Source organism: Somniosus microcephalus, chromosome 8 (genome assembly GCF_052327205.1).
Source record: "Somniosus microcephalus isolate GS21.2 chromosome 8, FLI_Smic_1.0, whole genome shotgun sequence".
Classification (NCBI taxonomy): Eukaryota; Metazoa; Chordata; class Chondrichthyes; order Squaliformes; family Somniosidae; genus Somniosus; species Somniosus microcephalus.
The window spans coordinates 135,111,067-135,137,545 of NC_140994.1; the positions used below are offsets into that span (position 1 = coordinate 135,111,067).

The 26,479-nt window shown below is 48.6% G+C and overlaps 1 protein-coding gene across 2 annotated transcripts in view; it reads right to left on the minus strand.

The window, feature by feature from the left end:
- The window catches only part of jakmip2 (janus kinase and microtubule interacting protein 2), a 439,655-nt gene extending 430,022 nt beyond the window's left edge, over window positions 1–9,633 (minus strand). The window contains exon 1 of one of the 2 annotated variants that reach the window (XM_085995146.1): window positions 9,435–9,633. The gene's annotated coding sequence lies outside the window, so the exon portion shown is untranslated. The remainder of the gene's footprint in view (window positions 1–9,434) is intronic. The other variant, XM_085995144.1, reaches the window with a different exon arrangement.
- Between the last annotated feature and the right edge of the window lie 16,846 nt (window positions 9,634–26,479).

Here is a 26,479-nt window from a genome sequence, read left to right on the forward strand (position 1 = left end):
GATGGTGGACCGCAACACTAGATGGCCGGAGGCAGTTCCTTTGTCTTCCACCACTTCCGCGGACGTAGCCAGGGCATTCATCTCCTCTTGAGTTGCCCGTTTCGGGGTACCGGCGGACATCTCTTCCGATCGTGGGCCGCAGTTTTCCTCTGAGCTCTGGAACGGAGTGGCTCAAGGGCTCGGCATCAAGCTACATCGCACCACAGCCTACCACCCACAGGCGAACGGCCCGTGCGAGCGATTTCACAGGTCGCTCAAAGCTGCACTGAGGGCCAGCCTCCAAGGCGCTGGTTGGGTGGACAGGTTATCATGGGTCATGTTGGGTCTTCGCACGGCACCCAAGGAAGATCTTCGCTCGTCCTCGGCAGAGCTCGTCTATGGCCAGCCGCTCCGCGTGCCAGGAGATTTCCTTCCGACTCCAACAGAGTCATGGTCCGCATCCAAGCAACTCATCAGTCACCAGGAGGCTGCCAGGTGTTTTGCCCCAGTACCAACGTCACATCACGGCTTTCAAAGCTCCCACATCCCAGCAGAGCTGAAGAACTCCGAATTTTGTGTTCATCCGCCATGACGCTCATCGGGATCCGCTCAAGGCCCCTTACACTGGTCCTTTCCGCGTGCTAGAGCCGGGAGACAAAACTTTCTCGTTGGACATCGGGGGTAAACCGGACCATATTTCGGTTGACCGGTTGAAGCCGGCTCACTTGGACCTTGACCGCCCAGTTGAGACCGCACAGCCGCCAAAGCGTGGCCGACCGCCCACAGTCACCATGCCTGATCAAGCGCAACCGCCCGCCAACCCACCCGCTGTCCAACAGCTTCCACTTCAAACGTACAGAAATCGCTGTGACAGGCTTGTCAGGCCGCCTCGCCGTTTCACTTTTTCTGTTCAAGACAATTCTGGGGGGGCGCATGTGGCGGAGCCACTAAGGGACTCAGACCAACTGTATATAATTCCCTTTAACAATATGTTAGCTACAGCCTGAGTCTGTATCTTTGTTTTGACTGTTTGCATGTACAGAGCGCAGTCCCTTTAAGAGCGCGGGCAAACGTGATGACGTCACGTCGTTCATCACGTGATCCCCCACCGGCAGGAAAAACGTGATGATGTCATGACGCCAACCACGGGGCCGCCCTAGCAGTCCTTGTGGAGCCTTCGAACTGACTAGACCTGTATACGTAGTTCTCTTGCATTTTGTTGTTAAACTCTGTTAGTTTTTCATTAAACATCGTTTGTTTGATCACCTGAGTCGACCTCAGTCTCTTGATAGGAACGAGACATTCCTACAATACTGTACATTGCCCCTTTTTTGGACATATGCCACGATTGTAAAAAAAAATGTTCTATTCAGAGTGTAAATAAATAATTAAACAATATGGAAAGGAGAAGATTATATCCAAATCTAATCGCTCTCTTCAATAATTGGCTGTTGTTAAAATACTGAACTGGATCATTTCAAAGGGAAATGCATTGAAATCTCTCAAGTGTCCTCCTCCAGCACCGCAAACAATCTCCCAAGAGAGTGTTCCCAGACCAACACAGGAGAGAAAAAAGTCAGCAGTAATAACTGGCCTGGAGCAAGAGAAGGACAGTGACTGTACCCAGTAGGCCCACCAGTCACTGCCGGCAAGGGCCCTTTGTTTCCTCTATCTATGCTTCCCTTCCCCTTTGGCCAAATGAACTCTAGAGACCTAAACTTAAAAAGAAATTACCACCCTTGAACACACATTGCCCTTAGCAACAAATCCAATGTATTCTCCTACCAGCACTGCACAATGAAAATATACATAGATTGCATATGTAAAACTTCAAAACAAAATCTATAAACCAGTGCAATTCACTGTATGCCAAAGGTACATTTATTCATCTCCCCTCCTCTCCCAACGGTGCAGAATTAAGTTCCACTGGCATCTGGTGACATTAGTACCTCCCCCATCACCCAAATTCCCATTCTTCATGTGTGAACCTAGGCCGCGTGTCAGCAGACTATTGAACTGTGGGAGGATTTGCAACCAACCTCTCCCTACCTAAAATCCACAAATCCTAAAATCCATTTTCCAGTGGCATTCATTGTTTGCCAGTCAGGAGCAGGAACACAGACTAATTACCCCACCTACCCCACCCCACCCCCTCCCCAGCCTGATGTGCCACTGATCCATACAGAACAAGTGATGCGAAGGATCAACCCCTGGTCTTTATTGGATTATCCCTCTACTATCAACATCCTGGGGTCACCATTGATCAGTAACTTAACTGGACCAGCCACATAAATACTGTGGCTACAAGATCAGGCCAGAAGCTGGGTATTCTGCGGCGAGTGTCTCACCTCCTGACTCCCCAAAGTCTTTCCACCATCTACAAGGCACAAATCAGGAGTGTGATGGAATACTCTCCACTTGCCTGGATGAGTGTAGCTCCAACAACACTCAAGAAGCTCGACACCATCCAAGACAAAGCAACCCACTTGATTGGCACCCCATCCACCACCTTTAACATTCACTCCCTCCACCACCTGCGCACCGTGGCTGCAGTGTCTACCATCTACAAGATGCACTGCTGCAACTCGCCAAGGCTTCTTCGGCAGCACCTCCCGAACCCGCGACCTCTACCACCTGGAAGGACAAGGGCAGCAGGCGCATGGGAACACGACCACCTGCAAGTTCCCCTCCAAGGCACACACCATCCTGACTTGGAAGTATATCACCGATCCTTCATCGTCGCTGGGCCAAAATCCTGGAACTCCCTCTCTAACAGCACTGTGGGAGTACCTTCACCACACGGACTGCAGTGGTTCAAGAAGGTGGCTCACCACCACCTTCTTAAGGGATGGGCAATAAATGATGGCTTTGCCAGCAATGTCCACATCCCATGAATGAATAAAAAAAGGTTAATCTCTACAAGACTGCAAGTTTTATTCCCTGTGCCTCCTCATCACCTTCTGGACATGTGCCACAGACAACCCATCTACCGTACACACAATCAGACGAGCCATGCAGACACCTGTTACCTTAATCATTATTGCCATTGTAGCATCACCCCAAAAGCTGCTGGCACTCCCACCCGACTGCCGTGATCTGCTATACAGCACTGAAGCATCACTCTGTTTTTTAAAGAATGAATGAGAAGTGACGTGGAACTGACAAAAATAAGACTAAACCTTCCTTTTCCATTATGTGCAGGAGATGTTTTGAAGACGATTCCTTAATGCTCAGATTTATCTAACACTGTTACAGGCACAGTAATGCAGACAGGCGAACTGATGCATCTGTTCAGACCCTACTGTAAAAGTAATAGATCATCACAGGGTGAATGAACTACTACATTCCTGTTCCATTCAGTTCCTCATTACATTCAGGATGCATGTACAGGAATGTTGCCTCAAACCAACTTTGGAGCCCATTCATTATTATTCTATATACAATAGCCAACTGGTTTATTTAGCTGGAATCTGCTGCCGGAGATTTAAAAAAATTACTCTTAAAATCACAGTACTTTGGGGAAATTGAGTTATTTTAAAGTGAGTTTTATTTTCATGTCTGCCTTTTAGATTGAAAATCAAACCATCGCCAATGCTTTACAACAGAAAAAGGTCAAAGGCGATGCAAAATTGTCATGCAAAAATTTATCTCAGCGCACACGACCCCATGTACAATGTGACGTACTATACACCGCCATCAAGTCCTATATAACTATTAGCTGTATCATACTTTAACTGTAAAAGTGACAACCATATTGCATCAGACCCGATATGTTCTCATGAAGGATTAACCCAACTTTTCTCTTTTCAGGCACTGCATTTCTGGGGTGGGGTGGGGGATGGTATTTTTAAGCATGTGCAGTGTTTCTCTTTTTATATTACTCAGTCTGGTAGGTAATAAGTATAAGAAACAAGGTTGATTTTTAAAAAATCACACACAGTACTTGTCGATATGCTATGGCATTGCACATGGGGAATCAAGACCAAGAGTATCTTTCAGGTGAAAGGAGATGAGTGGGAATAATTTATCAGGACGTACAGACATAATTCAGCCTCCATGTTAAAGTCATGCCTTTTTTTACACTTCCATTATAAATTCCATATTGACAATGGAAACTCCCCATGTAAACTTGTCATGCGATAATTACACCCTTCTGCCAGTAGAGGCGCTGGGAGTGTTCTGATGTTCATTAACCACTCAGTTTTGTTCTTGGGGTTCAAGACATCAAGGACTGTCTGTTAAATTTCTGACCCACTACCAGGATGTTCCCCCCCCCCCTTTCCAGAAGGCATTCACACCCTCCAGTACCTGAGCCTAATGGGCTTTCTTCATGGGTGAACTCAACACTTATCACAGGGGAGCATCACAGTTAAATCCAACCCTGTGTTCACTTCAGGCACTCATACATGCAGACTTGATCAGGTTGTGGGAATCTTGGCTGGTTATCCTCTTCCTGATCTGGAGGAAGGATGGGGTACGGTTATGCATAGTGGTTATGTTACTGGATTCAGAATCTAGAGGCCAGGACTAATAATCCAAAGTGAGTTCAAATTTCACCATAGCAGTTAGTGAATTTGAATTCAGTTTTTTAAAAATCTGGAAATAAAAGTAAGAGTGACCATGAAGCTGTCAGATTGTCATAAAAACCCAACTGGTTCACTAAAGACCTTTAGGGAATGAAACCCATCATCTTTGCCCAGTCTGGCCTATATGTGACTCCAGTTGCAGACCAACGTGGTTGACTCTTAACTGCCCTCTGAAGTGACCTGGCAAGTCACTTAGTTTTAGCCCACTTTCTCAAGGGCGACGATAGATGAGCAATAAATGCCAGCCTTGCCAGTGACGCCCAAGAATGAATTAAAAATGGTACCGAGAGTAATTGTAGTGAAGCTCTCAGCACCGTGACTGAGGTTCCCAAATGCAGCACAGGTTGGAGATATAACATGGGGCTTCCCTGTCTGTTTTCTAATTCTATTATTCCTCATCTTACTCACATGGATGATTTGCTTGTTATTTAAGTGTAAATGTTACTGAGTTCATAAGATCACTAGATAATTATGGATGAGGAAGGCCATTCGGCCCATATTACTGCACCCATCCAAAAGAACCCTACAGTCCCTCTTATTGCAATATCTAGTTTTTTCTCAAATGTCTCCACCACTCTACCAGAGACATTCGTCCTAAGTGTTGATAACACTGTGTGAAGAACTTTGCGATTCAGTCCTAAATTTACCTTTTAGTACTTTGAACCTATGTACCCTTGTTCTATTCCCACAATTTAATTTAAAGTAATATGCCAGATTTACCCTCTTCATACCATTTACTATCTTATATACCTCTGATAAGATCATCTCTCAGATGTTTCCTTTGCAGGATGAAAATCCCAAGTCACTCTAGACTTTCCTCACAACTCAAAGCCCCCGACACCAGGGCTAGGTCTCAGTGACCAGAAATGGATATGATCTGACCAGAGCACTGTACAGTTTGATCAAAAATTCCTCTGACCTATAATCAGCTGTGGTTGGCAATTAATGTAAGTAGATTTTAACCACACAAGATCTCATTTAAAATTAACATGGATATAACTGGAAAGAGACACTACAGCTTAGTAAGACATCGGGCTGGATTTTCATTCAGCAGTCGGGAAGGAGGCGGGACTACAACTTCGGGTTTTAGTCCCGCCTCCATCGAGATGCGGCCAATCCACGCGATTTTCCCTTGATTGACCTTGTTGAGCCCGCCCAACGGGCTCAGCAGGCCAATTAAGGGTCACCCGGCAACAGGTGATGTCACAGACTGAAATTTCATCTGTCAAGACGTGCTGACTGATGAAATATCAGTGTTTCACAGCTGTTTGAAGCTGTCAAACACTGACAGTCTTACTTCTAACCTGAGTCCTTCTACACAGACTCAGTTAGAAATCACACCGGCACTGAAAGCTGAAGGCTGTCACTTTTGACAGATCACAGCCATTCTGCTTTCAGTACCGGCTGAATGATGGACTCCCGAAGCCCAGAGGAAGGAAGGCTGTAGAGGTAAGTACAGATAATTTAAACTTCTTTACACACTTTAGACACACCAAACACACTTACCTTTGCACTCATGCACCCATCACTCACCTGAACACTGACATCTCGACCCCTCCAAGTCCTTCAACCCGACGGCCCGCCTGCTCTAACCTGGTGTGGTTTGGAGCCGTTGGGAATCCCTCACGACACCCTTCAAAATAGGGATTAGGCTAAAAACTGCCTGTTAACCGTTAACAGGCAGTTAATTGGCACTAATCCCTTCCCGCCTCGGGTCGGCGGGTCCCAGTGTGGGGCGGGTACCCGCCTCCATTGAAACTTACGCGGAGGCGGGTTTTGGGCGGGCTGGTGTCGGGACTCCCGAATTCGGGATTTTTGCCCCCCGCATGCCTAAAAGCCCACCTCACGGCACACTTAAAATCCAGCCCATCATCATTGTATCAGAAATCCCTGTAAATAAACAGGAGCTGTCTTACAGGAAACATAGAATCATGCCACACAGAAGGAGGCCATTCAGCCCATTGTACCCATGCTGGCTCTTTGAAAGAGCTCTCCAATTAGTCCCACTCCCCTGCTATTTCCCCATAGCCCTGCGTATTTCTCCTTTTCAAGTATCTATCCCAATCCCTTTTGAAAGTTACTATTAAATCTGCTTCCAACACGGTTTCAGGCAATGCATTGCAGATCAGAAGGGAGTTAAGTTTATTAACAACTTTATAGCAGCAAATACGTTGAAAGAACTAATACCAATTGAAAGATCTGAAATGAAGATTGTGTCACTCAGTAATAATTCCTGTGCTGAGTTTACTTTAAAAATCAATGTAACTTCACAATGCAGTAAAAATGAGTTGACAAGCATCCATTTTAAGTCCTTGTGAAATCATCTGATAGAAGTGGGCCTCTTAAAGCTGCAATAACACACATGCACACACTGAATTTACAGCATCGTTAGTATATCAAGCTGTTTACAGCACAGAGATTGTTGAACGATGTATAATCCACAGCTACCAGCCAAGGTGAAAGCAGATGATATATAAATGTAATAATGTGAAAAACACATTAACTGCATATTTACAACCATAAGACAAGCATTACTTTTAAAGCGTGGTCCCTTCCACATAGCTGAGTGGGTAAATATAATGCATGCTGTAATATTGAGCCAGACAGACGAGGGAAATCCTCTACCCTGCACCAAGATAACCAACCTCAGCTAGGCTAGTAGTGGGGTGTTACAATTGGCCTCAGCACACCCAAGCTGGGCAGGTGGGAAAGAGACACACAACCGGAATTCCCACTCTCAGTCTCCATCCAGCGATCCAAAAGCCGCTTGCCAGAAGTGGACATATCTGGATGCTGGGTGAGCGCAGGGTCAGACTTAGGTGTGACGGCCTCCACAGTTAATTAGGCCATCGATCGATCGATGCTCAATATTCAGGCTCAAACACAAAGGTGTTGCCCATGAAACCATTCTCCAGTGTGAGTCAGAAGAGGAGGAAAAAGACAGGGAAGGGAAAAGTGAAGAAACACGTGCATATTTTAGATTTGTACATCTTCTAATCAACTTCGCTTAAACTAAATAAATGGATGAGAAGGAGCCTGAATTTGTTTTTTCAGGGGGTCACAGGGGAAGGGGAAGAGATTTTCATCCGATGGAGGTGGCTTGGTGATATATTTCATACTGTTATGTTGTGTGTTTAACAAAAAGAAAAGGCTTGCCAAACACCTTTTCATGTAGATGGTCCCCTTTCAACAGAAAGGCCAAGCACATCTGAAACATACACACCCTGTGAGACCCACACTGATTTGTGCCCTTTCCTGTCCAATGTATTTATTATCCTTCCTGGTTGCATTTTGCACTGAGTGATTTAATTCTGTGTAATGTCTACACTGATCTACTTCAGGCACTATTTTCAGTGGGTTGTGAATCTCTCGAGACCCCTATCCCCAACAATCATGAAATGGTCCTAATTTCCATATCTACAATTATAAACCATCTTCCATGAACCTAGCCCAGATGATATGAACCATAATCTCAGCCTAGAGGTCTATATGAATCATGGTTTAGGAGCAGTGCAATCTGACCTTATCTTAAATGCACCGAAACTAGGGGATGCTGGAGAAACGGAGGCAGTGACTAAAAGTAATTAAACACATTACCTCGGTGCAATAAAAGAGAGAGTTCAAGGTCACATGACACCCAGAAATTTCTAAGCAGGAATCCATTATGGAGGAACTCATTTAATCTGCTACCATGCTTGAGTCCACATTTCCCGTTCTTAACTTAAAAAAAATCTTTCTTACTTTCTTATAGGGGACAAGTTAACTGGCAGTTTCATCTTGAGAATACCTAAATAATGAATGACAGCTAATTATGAGTTATTGCAAGGCTGAATATTTAATACATTAGAATATTCAGCTACCAACCTGAGTACAAAAGAGGGACTATTTATTCAGAAATATGATCATATAAAACCAGGTAACAATATTTAAAAATTAAAATCCTTATTTATGCCAATGTCACTCATTTATGTATTGTAATACCACATTTGGGGCCAAATTAATTCTAAAATGTGTGTTTTTTTCAAAAAACAATCGCTTTTATTTGCATATTTATTTTTGGAGGCTGCAATAAAGTATATTGGAGCAGCTCTGTACTTATCTGTATTCCTTGAATTCCACTTTGTAATATCCAGCTGCAGGCATTTTTTATAGACTGACATTCTATAGAGGTAATGAATTTAAAAAAATGAATGTGCTTTTTTTTCTAAGTGACAAATGACTTGGCGCTCAAAGAGTTACATCGCTGTAAATTAATAATGAACCCCATTTGTGTGATGGGCTACAATTTTTAAATGGGAGTTCAACACAGCCCTGCATTAATATCACCATCGACATTTCACTCAAGAAGGATAAACAGGCCCAGCCACGGTCCTACATTGTCACATTCCCAAACTAAAAAAAAACACATTTATAAATCCCCAAAATTACAAATAAATAAATACAATTCTTAGTGAAACACACCATAAACCCGATGCACTCAGAATTTGTTTCTGTGCCGGGATCTGCATTTCTCACCATTACTGGTTGTACTATAGGCCCAGCCCCACCAACAGCTGCTTCACAGATACACCACTGTCACAGATATACTGGCATTAGAAGGGGGGGAAAAGCAGACAGCTTGACATTATTTTCTTTGTCTTTACCCTAAAGATGGCTCTGCATTTCAATAAAAAAAGACAAATAATGACTGCAGCAGAAGTCAAAATAAATTTACTGGACACTCTGCATAATGACTCACTATTAATTCATTCTCCTACAAACCCCTACACAGTCAGGCAGTTCTCCTTAATTATTTTTAAAGGAGGAAAAAAAATCCAATAATTAAAATTTTGCTCTCTGAGAATATAGGAAATGAAAAAAAAAACTCACCATGTGTATGTCCACTGAAGATAAAGGCCTGGAAAGCTTAGATCTAAACACATTGCCTTCTCAGATCAGCAGCAGCTGGATTTTCTGGTGATGCAAATGAACCCACCCTCTCCGGAGAGAATGAGCTCATTGATAGCCTGGAACTGCAGCTAGGTTCTCCCTCCTCTCCTCATTGCAGGAGTGCTATCATCACAGCAAAGACAAAGGAAGGCAGCAGAGGCTACCATCACAGGACCTGCAAGCAGACAGCCCCCGGTAGAGAGAGACTAGACCGACAAGAGATACAAACATTCATATTCTTAAAGTGGCAGGTTTTTTTGTGGATGGGAACTGAATTAAACAAAAAATTGCATTTGCCTTTTTCACATACTTTAAAATGTCAAACTGAGCTTATTTTTTAGACAAATACAAAGTTTAATATGTGCCATTGTTTTTTTTCTTGGCTTACATAAGCAATAGTTCAGAATCACCTCAAGTAATATTTAAAGAAAGAAAAGAAAGACTTGCATTTATATAGCGCCTTTCACGACCATTGGACATCCCAAAGTGCTTTACAGCCAATGAAGTACTTTTGAAACGCAGTCACTGTTGTAATGTAGGAAATGCGGCATCCAATTTGCGCACAGCAAGCTCCCACAAACAGCAATGTGATAATGACCAGATAATCTGGTTTTTAGTGATGTTGATTGAGGGATAAATATTGGCCAGGACACCAGAGGATAACTCCCCTGCTCTTCTTTGAAATAGTGCCATGGGATCGTTTATGTCCACCTGAGAGAGCAGGGGTAGCATCAGTTTAACGTCGCATCCAAAAGGCACCCCCGACAGTGCAGCACTCCCTCAGCACTGCACTGGAGTATCAGTCTAGATTTTTGTGCTCAAGACTCTGGAGTCGGACTTGAACCCACAACCTTCTGACTTAAAGGCGAGGGTACTATTAACTGATTTATGTTTCTCTGAACTTATTTCAACAATAATAAAAGCTCCATGTAATTTCTGCATTATGTAAGGGTGCCTCATATTGACAAAAGATACTTCGGCTGTCTAAGGTGTGACTGCAGTTCGGTGTGGATGTGGCAGTATTACATAGAATGACACAGAATGTACAGCATAGAAACAGGCCATTCGGCCCAACTGGTCTACTCTTTCTGGTGGGGGTGATTAAACAAATCGACAGTAAATAAATAAAATATTAAATAACACTTAACAAATTAAATCAGAATTTTGTTGGCCGGGGTGATGATGCACTCCAGTTCCCATGGCGCCCACCGGTCGCAGAAGGCCTCAAATGTGCCGGCGGACACTGTAATGTATGTACCTTTAAGGGGAGAACTACTTTTTACAGCTCCTGTATACTGTAGTACCGGCAGTGACCACACCTGTATATAAACCCTGAGTAGTGTTCTGTACAGTTAGTTCTAGAGTAACCCTCATTCAGTAAACACCTGTTGAATCGTTCCTGCAGTCTTTTGTCTGATTATTGAAGGACACAACATTCTGATACAGGGATCTAACATTGGCGACGAGCAGATTCGAACCTACCTGCAACTCTGCATCACCTCCCAGGGATTCGCTCCTGGAGAACAGTGGAAGAAGGCCGAGTCCAGAAGCACGGGCATCGACCATGGGCAACCGCCCAGTCATCCAGCGGAGATTTGAGCATCGCAGGGGAGGCTGTCGAGAGCCAGGCTTGGCTTTCCAGTCACGGTGGTCCAGCGGCACGGGCTGTCAACAGGTACTGCGCAGACTCTTCCTGGACAGCGACGGGCTAGAGCCCGACCGATCGGCACAGAAAAAGGCCGAGCAGCGTCGACGGGGGAGAGAGAGAGGACAGAGCGCACAGGGCGCAACCGGTGTTCAGGACCGAGCGGCGTCAACGGGGGAGAGAGACGAGAGAGAGCAGAGTGCAGCTGGTGTTCAAGGGCTGAGCAACGTCAACGGGGGAGAGAGACGCGCAGGAAAACGCGCAGAGCGCAGCCGGTGTCCAAGGGCCGAGCAGTGTCAACGGGGGAGAGAGGCGCGCAGGAAAACACGAGGCACTTCCATTGCCACGAGGACCGCAGAGAGCGGCATTGGCAGCAGCGCACGAAACCCACAGGGCGTCGCCATTTGCCATGAAGACCGCCGAGAGCGGCGTTGGCAGCAGCGCGGGAGACGCCATTTTAAGCCGCAGCGGGGAAGAAAGGAAAGCGCGGGAGACGCCATTTTAAGCCAGTCTAACCACACCCAAAAATGCCAAAGAGTGGCAGTATCACAGCATTCGACAATGAAGTCGAAGATTGGATGACATATGTCGAACGCATAGAAGTATACTGCAAGGCGAATGAAGTGTCAGATGACAAGAAAGCGCTGGTATTGTTGAATTCAATGGGTGCAAAAACGTATGGCTTACTACAAAACCTAGTAACCAGGGAAGCCAGTAGAAAAGGATTTTGAAAACATAGTGTCAATCCTACAGGACCACTTAAACCCCACACTGCTGCTGATAGCAGAAAGATTTAAGTTTCACAAAAGGAACCAGCATAAAGATGAAAGTAATGCTGAGTATTTAACAGAACTGCGCAAGCTATCGAAACACTCCCAGTTTGGAACGGGACTCGTAGATACTTTAGGGGACAAGTTTGTGTGTGGGCTTCAAAGTGAAGGAACCGAGAAACGGCTTCTATCAGAAAAGGATCTTACGCTGGAAAAGACTTTCAGCATTGCAGTATCACATGAAGCAGCAACACGGGGCACGGCAGAGATACAACGGAGACCGCAAGAATATGACACAAATGAAATGTCATATGGGACAGTGAAGTGCTATCGCTGCGGCAGAACAACACACGACCATAATGATTGCTGGTTCAAGGACAAAGTGTGCAGACAGTGTGGAAAAGTAGGACACATAGCAAGAGTCTCCAGGTCGGGAAAGAAAACCAGCAGCAAGAAATCTCCACAGGAGAAGTACAAGAAGGTACATAAGGTGACGGATAGTAGTTCAGATGAACAGAAAAGTGATACAGACTCCGGAAGCAAGGAGCTGGGTTGTCTGAAACTACATAATGTGATCAAAACGGAGGATCACCAAACTTTCTGGGTCACGCTCAAGATAGCAGGAGTCCAAGTGAAAATGGAATTGGACACAGGATCAGCCCTAACAGTCATAAACCGAAGGGACTACAAGCGGCTATTCTCACATATACCCTTGAGAGATACAAAGATTGTCTTGAAGATGTACACGGGGCAAAAAGTCTACCCCAAAGGAAAAATAAGGGTGAACGTTATATATAACGGCAAGGAAACACCAAAAATGGACCTATATGTATTGCCAGATGGAGGACCACCACTACTAGGATGTGAATGGATCCGGAAGATACAGCTAGATTGGCATTCCATACAAGCACTGACTGTAGATGCCAAAAAGGATGACGACTTCGCACCTGGACGACTGTCAAAAATGCTAACTGACGCACAAAAGTGTTCCAGCAGGGACGCGGAACACTAAAAGGCATAACAGCAATGATCAAAATAGAGGAAAATGCAAGCCCAAAGTATTTTAAGGCCAGACCGGTACCTTATGCAATCCGCCCAGCTGTCGAAGCAGAGCTGGAAGGTTTGGAACGTTCAGGAGTACTGTCCAAAGTGGACTGGAGCGAGTGGGCTACACCCATCGCTCCTGTAATGAAGAGGTCATTGAGTAATACGCCTGGGGAACCAAAGAAGGTTCGCATCTGTGGGGACTTGAAAGTGACAGTGAACCCAGTCCTTCACGCTGTACAATATCCGCTTCCGCGGATTGAAGATATTTTCGCCTCGCTATCTGGAGGGAAATGCTTCACTAAGATTGATCTGGCCCAGGCGTACCTGCAAATGGAGGTAGAAGAAGCCTCAAAACAGTACCTCACGATCAACACTCATAAAGGTCTCTAACAATACAACCAGCTGGTGTTTGGGGTAGCATCAGCTCCGGCTATTTGTCAAAGGGCAATGGAACAAGTCCTGCAAGGGATTCCAGGGACCCAGTGTTATTTGGACGACATCCTGGTCACGGGCGAAAATGACAGTGATCACCTCGCCAACCTGGAGCAGGTGCTCACTAGATTGAAGGAACATGGGCTCCGAGCTAATCGCTACAAATGCGAGTTTTTCCAGAAGCAGATCTCGTATTGTGGCCATGTTATTGATGAAGAGGGGTTACATAAGTTCCCAGAAAAGATTGAGGCAGTAGTCAAGGCTCCAGCACCGGAAAATGTGTCACAACTGAGGTCGTTCTTCGGGCTGGTGAACTACTACCATAAGTTCTTGCCGAATTTGTCTACCGTACTACACCCACTGAACACACTACTGCAAACGGGGGTACCATGGAAGTGGAATGACGAATGTAAACAAGCTTTCCAGAAGAGCAAAGAATTGATCACATCAAAAGAGGTGTTGGCTCATTTGAACCCAGCACTACCAATTCGGTTGGCGTGTGATGCATCACCCTATGGCATTGGAGCGGTGCTGTCGCACAAATTCCCGGGCGGCTCGGAGAGGTCAGTAGCCTTTTCGTCTCTGTCACTAACCTCAGCCGAGCGTAACTACGCCCAGATTGACAGGGAGGCCCTCAGCCTAGCGTGGGGAGAGAAAAAGTTCAATCACTATCGGCACGGGCAGAAGTTCACCTTGCTGACTGACCACCAACCACTTGTCTCCATCTTTAATTCAAAGAAGGGCGTTCGGGTGATGACTGCGCAACGGCTACAAAGATGGTCCCTTTTTCTAGGGGCGCACCAATATGAAATTGAGTATAAGGGCACGAAACAGCATGGAAACGCTGATGGGCTATCACACCTGCCACTGCCTACTGTGGAGGAAGCACCAGCAGTGGATCCTGTCAAAATATTTCATTCGACTGTAGTTGAAAGCTTGCCAGTAACTAACGCTGGTATAGAGGAGACCCGAAATGACCCGACACTGTCTCGGGTATATGATTTGACGGTGAAGGGATGGCCAGCACATGGCGACTCACTGTTGCCAGCATTCTCATCCAGAAGAGAACTGCTGTCAGTATGCCAGGGGATCTTGATGTGTGGATCCCGAGTGGCAATTCCACCCAAGTTAAGGGAGAGAGTGCTCAATGAGCTTCACGAAGGTCACCTGGAAGGGGTGAAAATGAAATGCCTTGCTAGGGCTTATGTGTGGTGGCCGGGGATCGATCAGCAAATCGAGGACCTGACAAAGAGCTACTCAGGATGCCAGAAGGTCCAAAATGCACCACCACAGGCCCCTCTACACCCATGGGAGTGGCCCTCATCTCCATGGCAACGGGTGCATATTGATTTTGCTGGTCCATTCATGGACTCAATGTTTTTAATAGCCGTGGATGCGCACTCGAAATGGCTTGAGGTGATCAAAATGTCCTCCACCACCACGGAGAAAACTATTGCAGTCCTACGGACCATATTTGCCAGGAGTGGCTTGCCAGAGCAGATTTGCTCTGATAACGGACCACAGTTTCTGTCCGAAGAGCTTCGAAGATTTATGAAAAAGAATGGGGTACGGCATTACACATCCGCCTCGTACCATCCAGCCACAAATGGATTGGCTGAGAGGTTCGTACAAACCTTTAAGAAGGCAATAAAGGCTATGTACAATGACAACATTCCGCTGCAGCACAAGGTGGACAATTTCCTGTTCGCCTACCGGAATGCGACACATGCAGTCACCAACCAGGCCCCAGCCATGATGTTCTTTATCCGAAGGTTAAGATCTCGATGGGATTTGCTCAGACCAAATGTACGAAGAGATGTTGAGAGTAAGCAATTCCAGCACATCAATGAGAAGCCAACAAGGAGCTTCAATGTAGGGCAACCAGTCTTGGCCCGTGACTACCGAACAGAAAAATGGCAGCTAGGAACGATATGCACACGGCAGGGCCCACTAATGTACACAGTGGACGTTGGGGAGGGCATCGTGAGACGCCATGCTGACCAGATCCTAGAGTCACAGGAACAAGTCAACCCCATGCCTCGCCCATACGTACCTGGTGATGAACCCGACGTACAGGTAGCATCTACCCCAGAAACAGTAGCATCGGAAGCTGATGAACCAACCAACGACAGGGGGCCAGAATCCCCTCCACACCAAGAGCAAGACACTCGGGAAAGGCTCTATTCAGAAAGGATCAGGAAGCCTCCCCAAAGACTGAATTTATAAATAGACTATTTTCAGCTAATGTTGTATGTTAAAAGTGTTAATTGTAATTAGTTTGATATTTAATTGTTAAATGAGTGTTATGGTACTGTTAATCTAAAAGGGGAGGAATTGTAAAGTATATACCTTTAAGGGGGAACTACTTTTTACAGCTCCTGTATACTGTAGTACCGGCAGTGACCACACCTGTATATAAACCCTGAGTAGTGATCTGTACACTTAGTTCTGGAGTAAACCTCATTCAGTAAACACCTGTTGAATCGTTCCTGCAGTCTTTTGTCTGATTATTGAAGGACACAACATTCTGATACACGGATCTAACAGACACCGCGTGCTCCATCTCCAGGGCCACCCGGCTCGAACATAGCCGCGGAAGAGAGGCAGGCAATCGGATCGTACGACCCCCTCGACCGCCCACTGCCTGGACCTGTTAATGGCTATTTTCGCCAGGCCCAGGAGCAGTCCTACGAGGAGGTCCTCCGATCTGCCCGCTCCACTCCGCACCGGGTGACCAAAAATCAGCAGCGTGGGACTGAAGTGCAGCCAAAAATCGAGGAGCAGCCCCTTCAAATAGTGAAAGAGGGGCTGCAACCTCTCACATTCTGTGTATATATGGGAAACAGACTCCTCTAGGCTGCAGAAAAGGCAGGCGGCCTGGGAGTCCGTGAACCTGTTTAAAACCGTATTGCACGGGACTTCTCTGTGCAACACCCTCCAGGCCAGTCCCCAATAGAAAAAGGGAGGACTCCCGCGTAGAGAGCCCTCCATTGGGGACCTCTGCCTCTGCCGGACAGCAAGATGGGTCCGGACGGCAGACGAAGATGGCAAAGTGGAGAGTGTGCAGGAGCAGCCCATACAGGAAACCCCTCCGTGCAGAACGAAAAGGCACTGAGGGCATTTCCCCGAGACGGCTCAAGTTGTGAGGCGCCGGTTCCTGAGGAATTCCGTCCGAACGGGGGTCAGTTCGGACGGGATCGCCCCACGTGCTTGAGCCTCCTCGATACACCTAATGGAGTCGGGGCCCAGTGCCACTTTCAGCGACTTGATGGCTTTGGCCATGCGCCGGATGTTGGCCAAGGACAGGTGCTGCGCCAGCTCATCCGGCGCCATCCAGCCCACTCCTCCGCCAGCCACCCGAACCAGTGGTCGTGGAGGTGCGGATTCCTGAGCAGTGGCTCCTGAAGGACAGCTGCCACTCCTGACGGGGGAGAACTCCGCCTGGAGGCAACGCTGTTCCAGAACCATGGCAGTTCCTGCTAGAAGACAGGCAGCTCCCGCACCAGGCACGTGTACCGCCCAGTTTCACAAACAGGAGCTGCGTGTCATAGTTGAGGCCGTGCAGCTGGCGGAAGAAAAATGTCACCAGCGCATACCATTGAGGAGGATTCTCACCGTACAGGTATCTCTGCAGGGTCCAAAGACAGAACGTCGCAGCCTGGGTGCGTAGGCACACCAGCGCCTGACCGCCCTCCCTAAGCGGGAGACTCAGAGCCGCAGCAGAGACCCAGTGCTTCCTTTTGTCCCAGAAGAAGTCGATGAGCTTCTTCTGCATCTTGGCGACAAATGCAGGGGGAGGGATCAAAGTGACCAACCGGTACCACAACACAGCTGGTTTATGACCAGCGCTCGACCCCTCTAGGACATCACTTGGAGCAGTCCTGTCCAGCGTCCTAGGCGAGCGGTGACTTTGGCCTCCAACTCTTGCCAGCTCGCCGGCCAGGCATCCTCGACAGGGCTAAGGTAGACTCCCAAGTAGAGGAGGTGCGTGGTGCTCCAGGCGAAGGGCCTGAACTCCTCCAGCAGGGAGTCCACCCGCCACTGACCCACCAGGAGTCCGGAACATTTCTCCCAGTTGATCTTGGCGGAGGGATGCGTCCAAGTAAATCTGCTGGCATTCTCGCATCCTCCGCAAGTCGACGGGATCCGTGACCACGAGGAGCACGTCATCGGCATAAGCCGAGAGGACGACCTCCATGCCCAGCCCTTGCAGAGCCAGTCCCGACAACGTCTTCCGCAAGAGGCGCAGGAAAGGCTCTACGCAGATGGCAAATAACTGACCGGACATGGGGCATTCCTGACGCACCTCCCTCCCGAAGCGAAGGGGCGCTGTCAAAGACCCGTTAACCTTAATCAGGCACCCAACTGGTCTATTTCACTGTTTATGCTTCACACGAGCCTCCTCCCACCCTACTTCATCAAGTCCTATCAGCATATCCTTCTACTCCTTTCTCCCTCATGTACTTATCTAGCTTCCCCTTAAATGCATCAATGCTATTCACCTCAACCACTCAATGTGGCAGTGAGTTCTACATTCTAACCACTCTCTGGGTAAAGAAGCTTCTCCTGAATTCCCTGTTGGATTTATTAGTGACTATTTATATTTATGACCCCTCATTTTGGATTCCCCCACAAATGGAAACATCTTTTCTACATCTACCCTATCAAACCCCTTCATAATTTATAGACGTCTATCAGGTCATCCTTCATTCTTCTCTTTTCTAGAGAAAAGAGCTCCATCCTATTCAGTCTTTCCTGATAGTTATAACCTCAGTTCTGATAACATCCTTTACATCTTTTTTGCACCTTCTCCAGAGCTTCATGATCAAATCATCTTAACACTTCGACTACCAGCAGCCAACCAGAAATTCATGACTCTGTAGGAACGTGGGTTCCTAACCAAAAGACTGAGTTCTACTCAGGCGATCAAACAAAATGAACTTTAATGAAATGAACAGGCTTTAACAATAAACTACAGGATAACATCGAATGTAGGTCTGCTCTCTCTGGAGGCTCCACGAGGACTGCCCCTGCAGTCCTGTGGCTGACGTCATGACGTCATGACGTCATCACGTTTTCCCACCAGTGGGGGGTCATGTGATGAATGGCATGACGTCATCACGTTTTAACCGCGCTGTTAAAGCAACCACGCTCTGTACAGTTAAACAGCATAAATAAAGGTACAGACTCAGACTGTAGCTAACATGTTGTTAAAGGAATTATGTACAAACGATCTGGGTCCTTTGGTGGCTCCACCACATGCGCCCCCCCAGAATTGTCTTTAACAGCAAAAGTGAGATGCCGAGGAGGTCTAACAAGTCTGTCCGAGCGACCTCGGTAACCTTGCAGAGGAAGCTGATGGACGGTGGTCGAGCTGGCGGGCGGTTGTGGTTGAGCTGGCGTGGCGAGTGTGGTCGAGTTGGCGGGCGGCTGTGGTTGGTCTGGCATGGCGGCTGCAGGCGGTCGGCCCCGTTTCGGCGGTTGAGCGATGACGACTGGGCGGTCCAGGTCCAGGTGAGCTGGCTTCAATCGGTCCACCGAAATGTGATCCGGTTTTCCTCCGATGTCGACCGAAAAGGATTTGTCTCCTGATTCGATGACGTGGAAAGGACCGGTGTAAGGGGGCTTGAGCGGATCCCGGTGAGCGTCATGGCGGATGGATACATACTCAGCATTCTTCAGCTCCGCTGGCACGTGGGAGTTCTGTAAGCCGTGATTTGATGCAGGCACCGGAGCGAAGCATCTGGCCGCTTCCTGGTGGCTGACGAGTTACTGAGAGGCGGACCAAGGCTCTGTGGGAGAAGGGAGGAAATCCCCTGGTACTCAGAGAGGCTGGCCATAAACGAGTTCGGCTGAGGACGATTGCAGGTCTTCTTTGGGCGCTGTACGAAGACCCAAAAGGACCCATGGAAGTCTGTCCACCCATCCTGCACCTTGAAGACTGGCCCGAAGGACGGCTTTAAGCGACCTGTGGAATCGCTCGCAAAGGCCGTTCGCCTGTGGATGATAGGCGGTTGTGCAATGAAGTTTGGTGCCGAGCCCCTGAGCTACAGCCTTCCAAAGCTCCAAGGAAAATTGTGGCCCACGGTCGGAAGAGATGCCCGCCGGTACCCCGAAACGGGCAACCCAACAGGAGATGAAAGCTCTAGCGACGTCTGCCGAAGTGGTGGAAACCAAAGGAATTGCCTATGGCCACCTAGTGGTGTGGTCCACCATGGTGAGGAGATGCGTATAACCATGAGAAGGCGGAAGCGGCCCCACAAGGTTCACATGCACGTGGTCGAAACGACGCTCCGGAACAGCGAACGTAGCCACTGGAGCTTTAACATGACGCTGGACCTTGGCCTTCTGGCAGACTATGCAGGTGTTGGCCCAGTCACGGACATCGAGGTGCATACCCTTCCAGATGAACTTCGCCGATATAAGCCGTTGTGAAGCCTTCATACCAGGGTGCGACAACCCGTGTATGGCATCAAACACCTTCCGGCGCCATGCGACTGGCACAATAGGTCGGGGAACGCCCATGGAGACGTCGCAAAGGAGCGTGGCGCCTGCGGCCTGGAAACTGATGTCGGTCGCTTGGAATCTAGAGGGGACGGTTCTGTATGATTGGACCTCTGGGTCCGAGGCCTGATCAGCAGCCATGAGGGCGTAGTCGATCCCCAGGTGAACCGCATGGACCGTCGCACGGGAGAGGCAATCCGCCACCAGGTTGTCCTTACCCGACACATGTTGAATGTCTGTGGTAAATTCAGAAATAAACGTCAGGTGACGTTGTTGACGAGCGGACCACGGTTCGGCGGTCTTGGCCATGGTGAACGTTAGAGGCTTGTGGTCGACAAAAACCATGAAGGGACGTCCTTCCAATAAGAACCGGAAATGGCGAATGGCTAGGAAAAGGGCCAGTAACTCCCGATCGAAGGTGCTGTATTTTTTTTCATTTTTCCGTAGTTGACGGCTGAAAAACGCCAGCGGTTGCCACGTGCCGTTGACCCACTGCACTTGCACTGTGCCAATGACGTAGTCTGACGCGTCTGTGGAAAGGGCTATGGTGGCACCTGGAAGTGGGTGCGCCAGCATGGTTGCATTAGCCAAAGCACTCTTGGTGTTGACGAACGCCTGGTCCATCTCAGCCGTCCAGCTGATTGGATCCTTACCGGACTTACCCTTGAGGGCCCCGTACAAGGGTTGCATAAGCTGAGCCGCCTTAGGGACGAATCGGTGATAGAAGTTGACCATCCCCAGGAACTCTTGCAGGGCCTTGACGGTTGCGGGCACGAGAAAGAGGTAACAGCTTCCACCTTCGTCAGTAAGGGGGCGGCGCCGTCTGATGTTATGCGGTGTCCCAAGAAATCAATCTGCTGCAGGCCAAACTGGCACTTGGCCGGGTTGATGATTAAACCGTGCTGGCTGAGGCGTGTAAAGAGGGTACGTAAATGGGAGATGTGTTCTGCCTTGCTAGCACTGGCGATGAGAATGTCGTCAAGGTAGACGAAGATGAAGCTTAGGTCTCGGAGCACGGAGTCCATTAAGCGCTGGAAAGCCTGTGCCGCGTTCTTCAAGCCAAACGGCATCCGCAGGAACTCAAAGAGGCCGAAAGGGGTGATGACTGCGGTTTTCGGGACATCTTGCGGGTGCACGGGGTCCTGGTGATACCCCCGAACGAGGTCGACTTTAGAGAAGATAGAATTTCCCGCCAAATGGGCCGAGAAATCCTGAATGTGCGGGATCGGGTACCGATCAGGAGTAGTGGTGTCGTTCAGGCGTCGGTAGTCACCGCATGGCCGCCAGCCACCGCCCGGTTTCGGAACAATGTGGAGAGGCGAAGACCAGGGACTATTGGATTGGCGAATAATCCCAAGCCGCTCCATCGTGTCGAACTCCACTTTCGCAGCCGCGAGCTTGCCGGGTTCGAGCTTTCTAGCCCGCGCATAAACCGGGGAGCCAGTAGTGGTGATATGATGTTCAACAGCATGCTTCATGGCCGAGGAGGAGAAAGTGGGCCTTGTCAGCTCCGGAAACACTCCGAGGAGCCGAGTGAAGTCATCCAGAGGAGGGAAAGCGCAGGCGATAGAGCGCGCCACGGTGGTACCGTGGTAGCACGGAATCGAGTGGAAGGTGGCCATGTTGATCAACCGGCGGTGCCGGACATCGACGAGGAGGCCGTTGGCACACAGGAAATCTGCCCCTAGGATGGCCTGCGAGACTGTGGCCGTGACGAATTCCCAACAGAAGCGCTGACCGCCGAAACAGACTTGGACCCGCCGCTTTCGGAAAGTTCGAATTGCTGCGCCATTAGCCGCCACGAGGGAAAAACCGTGGTTCCCAGCTTGCATATCGAGATTCGATGCAGGTAGAATGCTACACTGTGCCCTGGTGTCACAAAGGAAACATCGACCTGATAGAGAATCGGTGATATAAAGAAGTTTCCCCATAGATCCGACGGCCATCGCAACCGCGGAATGCCCGTTAGACCCGATCCTCCTTCGCCAGGAACGCTGCAGGAGATTTGGGTTTTTTTGTGGAGAAAAACTGCAGGGGGAGCGGCAGCGTCGTGCTTTTGCCCAAAATGGGCATGGTAGGAGCACCAGCCCGCTGCAGGAGGAGCTGGAACTGCATCTGTGGGGGATGGGCGCCTCGTGGCCGCGCAGCACTGCTGGGTTACGGTGAAAATCTTATCTGCTTCGGCAGCAAGCTCGGCACAGTCTGCAATCTCGGATCTGGCTAGGGCAGCCTATACCTGCTCCGGTATTTGGCAGAGGAAAAGCTCCCGAAAGAGGAAGCATTCCGGTTCGGCACCCAAGAGCGTGAGCATTTGGCTCATGAGCTCGGACGGTTTGGAGTCCCCGAGGCCAGGCATCGTGATGAGCTGACGAGCGCGCTCTGACTTCGAGAGCCCGAAGACCTGTAGCAACCGCCCCTTTATCGTATCATACTTGCTGTCAGTAGGGGGACTACCGAGGAGGCTGACGATCCATGAGGCAGTTGCGCTGTTGAGGGCGGAGACCACGTAGTAATAATGGGTCTGATCTGCGACGATGTTCCTGATGGTGAACTGGGCTTCAGCCTGGATAAACCAGGCATCTGGTTGCTGCTCCCAGAACTGTCGCAGTTTCAGAGTCACGGCATTCGTGTCCATGCTGAAGATCTTCCGCGAAAACTGTTCACGAAAGTCGGGGTCACCAATGTAGGATTGTGGGTTCCTAACCACAAGACTGAGCTCCACTCAGGCGATCAAACAAAATGAACTTTAATGAAATGAACAGGCTTTAACAATAAACTACAGGATAACATCGAATGTAGGTCTGCTCTCTCTGGAGGCTCCACAAGGACTGCCCCTGCAGTCCTGTGGCTGACGTCATGATGTCATCACGTTTTCCCGCCAGTGGGGGGTCATGTGATGAACAGCATGACGTCATCACGTTTTAACCGTGCTGTTAAAGCAACCACGCAGCATAAATAAAGGTACAGACTCAGGCTGTAGCTAACATGTTGTTAAAGGAATTATGTACAAACGATCTTGTAGTGTATGTACCTTTAAGAGAGAACTACTTTTACAGCTCCTGTATACTGTAGTACCGGCAGTGACCACACCTGTATATAAGCCTTGAGCATGCCTCTGTACTGTCAGTCTTCACACTGCCCTCCTCCAGTAAACACCTGTTGATTGTTAAGTTGCAGCCTCCGTGTAGTTATTGGAAAACATCATACTTTAAGAATCACGGATTCAACAGTGGCAACGAGGTTGATTCGAATCTACCTGCAACTCTGCATTTCCCTTCAAGGATTCGCTCCGGGAGGGCGGTGGAAGAAAGTCGAGGCCAGAAGCACGGGCGTCGACCACGAGGAACCGCCCAGTCATCCGGCAGAGAGTGAACATCGCAGGGGAGGCTGTTGAGAGCCAGGCTTGGTTCCCCAGCCATGACGATCAGCAACAGACTGGCAACAGGTACAGCGCAGACCCTTCCCGGACAGCAGTGGCTGGAGCCGACCGACGGCATAGAAAAAGCCGAGCAGCGTCAACGGGGTAAGAGAGAGGGTGAAGCGCACAGGGCGCGGCCGGGGGTTGAAAACCGAGCGGCGTCGAGGAAAACAAACAGAGAGAGAGAGAGAGGGTAAAGCAGCAGCCGGGTTCAGGACCGAGCGACGGCAACGGGAAAGCCGCACAGGAGAACGCGCAGAGCACAGCCAGGGCTCAAGGGCTGAACCGCGTCCACGGGGAGACAAAGGGAGAGCGCGGGAGACACCATTGAGCCGCGGAGAAGAAGGGAGAGCGTGGGAGACACCATTTTTAGAAGCCGCAGTGGAGAAGAAGGGCGAGCGCGGGAAGAAAGGAAAGCGCGGGAGACGCCATTTTGTGCCAGCGGAGAAGAAGGGAGAGCGCGGGAGACACCATTTTAGACAGTTAAATCACACCCAGGGATGCCGAAGAGTGGCAGTATCACTGTGTTCGACAATGAAGTCGAAGATTGGGCGACATATGTGGAACGCATTGAGGTGTACTGCAGGGCGAATGAAGTGCCAGATGCTAGGAAAGCACTGGTTTTGTTAAGTTCCATGGGTGCAAAAACTTATGGCTGTCTGTGAAACCTAATAACCCCAGAGAAGCCCATGGATAAGAATTTCGAAAGCATAGTAGAAATCCTACAGGACCACTTAAACCCCACACTGCTGCTGATAGCAGAAAGATATAAGTTCCACAAAAGGAACCAGCATAAAGACGAAAGTAATGCTGAGTACTTAACGGAACTGCACAAGCTATCGAAACACTGCCAGTTTGGAGTGGGACTAGCAGATACGTTAAGGGACAAGTTTGTGTGTGGGCTTCATAAGAACATAAGAACATAAGAAATAGGAGCAGGAGTAGGCCAATTGGCCCCTCGAGCCTGCTCCGCCATTCAATAAGATCATGGCTGATCTGATCCTAACTGCCAATCCACTATCACAGAACCATCTCCTGCATCTAACAGAATTAGACACACAAAATAGGAGCAGGATCAGGCTACACGGCCCCTGGGCCCGCTCCGCTACCCACAGGGCCATGACCGATCCGAACCTAGACTCATGTCCAAATACCTGCCCGCTCCCTGTAACCCTTAATTCCCTTTACTTCAAAGTGAAGGAACCCAGAAACGGCTTCTATCAGAAAAGGATCTTACACTGGACAAGGCTTTCAGCATGGCACTATCACACGAAGCAGCCGCACGGGGCGCTGCAGAGATACAACGGAGACCGCAAGAATATGGCACCAATGAAATGTCATATGGAGCAGGGAAGTGTTATCGCTGCGGCAGAACAACACACGACCAGAAGGATTGTTGGTTCAAGGACCAAGTGTGCAGACAGTGTGGAAAAGCAGGACACATAGCAAGAGTCTGCAGGTCAGGGAAGAAAACCAACAGCAAGAAATCTCCACAGGAGAAGTACAAAAAGGTACATAAGGTGATGGACAGTGGTTCAGACAAACAGAAAAGTGATACAGACTCCGGAAGCAAGGAGTTGGGTTGTCTGAAACTACATAAGGTAACCAAAATGGAGGATCACCAGACTATCTGGGTCACACTCAAGATAGACGGAGTCCAAGTGAAAATGGAATTGGACACAGGATCAGCCCTAACAGTCATAAACCAAAGGGACTACAAGCGGCTATTTTCACATATACCCTTGAAAGCTACAAAGATTGTCTTGAAGACGTACACGGGGCAAAAAGTCTACCCCAAAGGAAAAATAAGGGTGAAAGTGATATACAAAGGCCAGGAAATACCTAAAATGGACCTATATGTATTGCCAGATGGAGGACCACCACTACTAGGACATGAATGGATCCGGAAGAGACAATTTGATTGGCATTCCATACAGGCACCGAAGGTTGAGGCCAAAAAGGATGACGACGTCACACCTGGACGACTGTCAAAAATGCTAACTGACGCACAAGAAGTGTTCCAGGAGGGACTCGGAACACTAAAAGGCATAACAGCAACGATTAAAATAGCGGAAAATGCAAGCCCAAAGTTTTTTAAGGCCAGACCGGTGCCTTATGCGATCCGACCAGCCGTCGAAGCAGAGCTGGAAGGGTTGGAAAGTTCAGGTGTACTGTCCAAAGTAGACTGGAGCGAGTGGGCTACACCCATCATTCCTGTAATGAAGAGGTCGTTGAGTAACACGCCTGGGGAACCAACGAAGGTCCGCATTGTAGTGTATGTACTTTGCAGAAGGAACTATATTCTGCAGCCCCTGTATACTGCAGTACCAGTAGTGACCACCCCTGTATATAAGCCTGTGTAGTAACTTTGCAAAGTAGTTCCAGTTTTGTCTCCACTCAGTAAACACCTGTTGTAACCAGTAGTCAAGGCTCCAGCACCGGAAAAGGTGTCACAACTGAGGTTGTTCTTTGGGCTGGTAAACTACTACCATAAGTTCTTGCCAAATTTGTCTACGGTATTACACCCACTGAACACACTACTGCAAACAGGGGTACCATGGAAGTGGAATGACGAACGTAAACGAGCTTTCCAGCAGTGCAAAGAATTGATCACATCAAAAGAGGTGTTGGCCCATTTCAACCCAGCACTACCAATTCGTTGGGCATGTGATGCATCACCCTACGATATTGGAGCGGTGCTGTCGCACAAATTCCCAGACGGGTTGGAGAGGCCAGTAGCCTTTGCGTCTCGGTCACTAACCTCAGCCGAGCACAACTACGCCCAGATGGACAGGGAGGCCCTCAGCCTAGTATGGGGGTAAAAAAATTCAACCACTATCTGCATGGGCAGAAGTTCAACTTACTGACTGACCACCAACCACTTGTCTCCATCTTTAATCCAAAGAAGGGCGTTCCGGTGATGACTGCACAACGGTTACAAAGATGGTCCCTTTTTCTAGGGGCGAACCAATATGAAATAGAATATAAAGGCACGAAACAGCATGGAAACGCTGATGGGGTATCACGCTTGCCACTGCCTACTGTGGAGGAAGCACCAGCAGTGGACCCTATCGAGATATTTTATTCGTCAATAATTGAACAATTGCCAGTAACTAACACGGGTATAGAGAAGGAGACTCGCAATGATCCGACACTGTCTCGGGTATAT